Here is a 4895-nt window from a genome sequence, read left to right on the forward strand (position 1 = left end):
TAAACACTGGTCCGATCCGAAGTATCAGGTACATTATATATATGTCATCAGATCACATGTTGAAGTCCTATTTACGCATGTGCCACACAAATCTATCTTCTTGTAGGTGAACTATTCAAAGAACAAGGCCAACCGTACGAAAGTGAAATTCCAACAGACGACAGGATCTCGTAGCTATATTGCACACTGCGAGGCTGTTGTAATTAGCTGCTGTTTCACTCTTTTCGCTGTACCATCTTATCAGATCTATATTGACTTGTTCGAAATGCAGAGGAAAGCCCGCAAGGACCAAAAAGTACCTGAACCAAATGTTGTGGAAATCTTCAAGGACTATCACACCAGCAAGAAGAAGGGCATGACTACACCAGTCAAAGCCGCTGTTGTAAGTCCTTAATCCTCATGCCTTTTAACTACTACTTACTCTGACTTATGCCTTGAACTACATGGTTTCCAGCCAATGTCTATTACTCTTTTCAATTTTATACACAATTGTCTTAGCGTATCATTGCACCTTACAAGGTTTAAAAGAGAGGAGTGATGTTCCTTTGATCTTGACCCGTAATCTTGTTCCGTGCTGGACTTGCCCACACAACGTTACAATTGCATGTTTGTCTGTTCTCAGTTGTTTTGTGATATGAATGGTGTCATACTATCCTTACCGTATTATAAACTTCGTCTGTTTATCCTTAGCCCTCAATACAATGTGAAGAAATAGACAATACATTAGCGATGGTACATGGTCATATGTTTGGAACCTGGTTTTATTATGTACTTTGCAATAAAATACAACTAATATTTAACATGGGTTCACCAGAATAAGTTCTGTATATAGACCAAAGCTAATTTTTTTGGTTTTGTTGCCTCCTTAATATCTTCTGTTCTGGTACTACTAATGTAAAACCTCAACTTTTCAGCGAGCTATGGAAAAAATGGTGGAACCGCCACCTTCTGAAGGTGGCGAGGCAACTATAACCGCAATGTCAGCTCTTGCTGCAGTGGGTCAGTACCTGTCCACTAACAGTGCCAAAAGCACCTTCCTGCGTAATACTAGGTTGGTTGTTAAGGCAATATCATCCAAACTGCCTCATGATCAAGATATGCAAGCTCAAAGCAATGTTGTATCTGCGCTCCAGACACAAGTCCATTCCCTAATAGAGACCCTTTGTGAAACAAGGAGACATTGTTCGATGTCGTCAAGATATGCATGGTTTTGAAACCAGACTATCAGACATTTGCTATGTTGTTCAGGAGCCTAGGGGAAATGAAGGCGAGGGTTATGGTGCTCCATCAGACAATACAGGATGAAAACGTAACAGTCAGGTCAAATGAACTGAGCTTCTGAACTTCTGGTGGTGCATTTATCTGCTAGACTCTTAAGTTTTATGCCAACCTTCCTTTTGTTATATAGTTGTAATTTGTTTTGGTGCGATACGAAATTTATTATTAACATGCAGCCACCGGCTGAACAAAACAGCAAGCCATTTTTGTATAGTGTAGGGTGTTCCCTATATTTGCACTGGTGGCGATCTTTGATGCCGAGTGGATGTAATCTGTGCAATCGCCTTAATAGCCCAGCGTTAGTTTCGGCCTTATTTATTTCCTAGTCTTCTTTTTCCCTGGTTTGCTAGTGCCGCAACTACCATGGGCTATATACGGGCCGTAGGATCCAAGGGTCTCCTACGGGCCGTAGGATCCATGGGTCTCCTACGGGCCGTCGATAAATGGGCCTCCAACAGGGCCGTAGAATCGGTGGGCCTCGGGCCGTCGGATAAATGGGTCTACATGGGCTGTAAACGGGCATAATTGGTATCGGCCCAGCACAGTAACGGGCCGTTAACAGGCCGTAGGACAACAAAGCCTTAATTCCGTCACAGGCATAACAAGTCGTTAATGGGCCAGAATATAGGACGGGCTGGAAACGGCACAACGGTTTAACAGGCCAGAAACGGGCCGACTCTTGCCATGGGCCGAATTTGGCCCATTAGCGTAACAGGACAGTAATGGGCCGACTCTTGCCATGGGCCGAATTTGGCCCATTAGGGGAACAGGCCAGTAACGGGCCGGAAGTAATCGAGGGCCGAAAAGGAGCCCAAGAATGTATGGGTCGTCAATAGGACGAAAGCTAACACGGGCTGGAAATGGCCCATGTAAATCACGGGCCGTTAACGGGTACAAAGAAAATTATTGTTCATTATGGGCTAGAGTCACCGTGGGCCTGTAAAGGGCCGAAAGATACGAAGGCCTCATATGGGCCGAAAGACGTCGTGGGCCATACATGGGCCGAAAGTGAAATGGGCTGGTATTATATTCGACGGCCCACATTATGTTGTTGGGCCCATTTCCTTTAGGGCCTAACGGGCCGTGAGTTAACGGGCCGTAAAATGGGCTATTTGCGAAGAGAACGTTAACAGGCTTTTCATGGGCCAGCCCATTAACTTTTGACCAAGTCAAACGGGCTGGCTTTGTAAGCTAAATGGGCCAGTGGTGGGCCGTGGCATGTGTCGATATATCATTGGCGCCTATCTGGCCCACTGACGAGCTGACACGTGTTTCGTCCGGCCAATAAGAATTTTACACGTGGAAATTTCCCATTGGTCGGGGCTGTTAACGGGTTATCGGATCCAAAACCCGACCCAATAGCTTAACGGCGTTCCGTTACGGTGGATGCCACGTGTCGGTCACCCTTGACGAAAGCACTTCTGTGACGCGCGATTTATCGTCATGGAAGTGGACACTTCCGTGATGATAATTTTGGTAATGTCATGGAACACTTCTACGACAGCACAGGTATGACTATCTTGATTCTGTCATAAATTTGTCATGGATGTACATGCATGACAAAAAACGCGACCTACTGTGACAAACGCGTATCATCACGGAAGTGTATTTTTTTGTAGTGAGGGCCCCGCGCCGCCTGGGGAGGGGCCGGCTCCGTCTTTGGACTTGGTGGCATGCGGCTCGTCGTTCTGTGTGCGAACGACGCCGCTCGCCAGGCTCCGACTGCCCGAGTGATGTTGGTGCTCGTGGGCCACGCCCCGGGTTCTGTCCGCGACCGGTCCGCTGCTCGCCCGCACCGGTACGGGCCGTCCGGGCCCGGACGAACCGATCACCATCGTCGACTTCTTCTTGGGAGCCATGGCGATGAGGAACTACTAAGCTGGTTGCTAAACCAGATTCTCACAATGCCCTCCCCTACCTAGCGCGCCAAAGATGTCGGGGATGAACGACACCTATGGGATCACAAGAATCCCTACTACGGTTGGCGGGGCGCGGGGTTGTGAGAAGAGCGGGATTAGGAGCCAGACACGGTTCGTTTACCCAGGTTCGGGCTGCGAGGATGCGTAATACCCTAGTCCTACTATGGTGTGTATTTTAGAGTGTTCTTGAGATCTTGAACTAGCTATGGGGGTTGCGTGGTTCCAAAGAGCCGAATCCTTCTCCAGTATGCCATGGGCCTCCTTTTATAGTTGAAAGGGGTTGCCACAGTGGCACACAGGAGGTGGAAAGGTCTACAGTGCCGCGAGCTTATCGCCCGTATGACAGGACAAGATGCATTTAATGCATTGCTTAGGTGTCTCTTAGCTTTATCGGGGGCGGGGGCGAGGCCCGTCCCGTCCTCGTCCCCTCGCCATGCTTCGACACGCGCCCAGGCCAGCGATGCATGCAGCGCCATGTAGGCAGGCAGGCAGCTGAGGTGGTGCGGTGGTGGAGCCTTCACGAAGATCTACATGCCACCACATAGGAGCTTGCTGAGTTGGCCTGGAAGCCGCATGTTGCCACAGAGGTGCCTGCCCAGCTAGTTGGGCTGGCAGCTGCATGCGAACGGCGGTGGAGTCTTGGTTGATGCGGGTCTGGCTGTGGCCCCGCTGATGTCCTTGGCAAGGGCCTTGCCGGGGGTCCGGCAAGGGTCTTGCCGTGGCGTTGCAGTCGTCCCCGGCAAGGCGCTTGCCGGGGGTCTTGTGGATCCCCTCCGCTAGGATCCCGCCGAGGGTCGCCGTCTTCTGGTCCCCATCTGATCTTGTGTGTTTATGATCTTGACAAAGATCTGCACGCCACCTCAGAGGTGCCTCCCGAGCCTTGGTTCCAACGTGGTCGATTGGGTTGGAACCCGTGGGCTCAAGGGTGTCTCGCTCCGTTGGTGTCGGGCAAGTTGCCCCGGCAAGGCTCTTGCCGGGACCGCGGAGCCTGCCCCGGCAAGGGCCTTGCCGGGGGGTCCACCTCGCCCTCTTGCTTTTTGGTGTCTCTGGTCTTGATGTTGCCTTGTTTGTCTCGGGCTTCAGCTTCTCTCCGGCTTCCCTCCCTTGCCCTGCTAGGTGTGGCCGTGGCGTGTGGCTCCGACTGCCCGTGCACAAGTAAAGGGGTACAAAGGGAAAGCCCCTACTTTTGTACACCGACACAAGCCTATCCCACCATTTGTTAGAAGCAACTCCACTACCACCCCCTCCAACACTCTAGCTCTGTCTCTCTCCCAACCTTATTCCTCTCCTACACATATGCATGGATGCCGATCAATCTCCCTTAATACATGAGGTAGATCGATCTCCTTAATAAATGAGGTAGGCCTCCCTCCTCCTCCACACATATACCAGCCATTGTACCTCTATAGTTAATTAGGCCTGCCTCTCCCCCACCACACACCGATAGTCGAGCGCTGTAGGTAGGTATCCATGCCACAGACACAAACTGCACATGTCCCCTCTCACGTTCCAGTAGGCCAGCCACTCTATATCTTTGACGTGGGCACACACAAATTCGAATGCACTCTTTATCGATCGCGCGCACACACACACACATCATCCCTCTCTTCGATTCTATGGACACCTCAAGCCGATGATACCTCCACTCTCTTCTTGTGGATCGCCCCCTCTATATATATGATATATCCAGGACTCTAT

The sequence above is a fragment of the Triticum aestivum genome, chromosome 2D (genome assembly GCF_018294505.1).
Source record: "Triticum aestivum cultivar Chinese Spring chromosome 2D, IWGSC CS RefSeq v2.1, whole genome shotgun sequence".
In the NCBI taxonomy this organism is placed as follows: Eukaryota; Viridiplantae; Streptophyta; class Magnoliopsida; order Poales; family Poaceae; genus Triticum; species Triticum aestivum.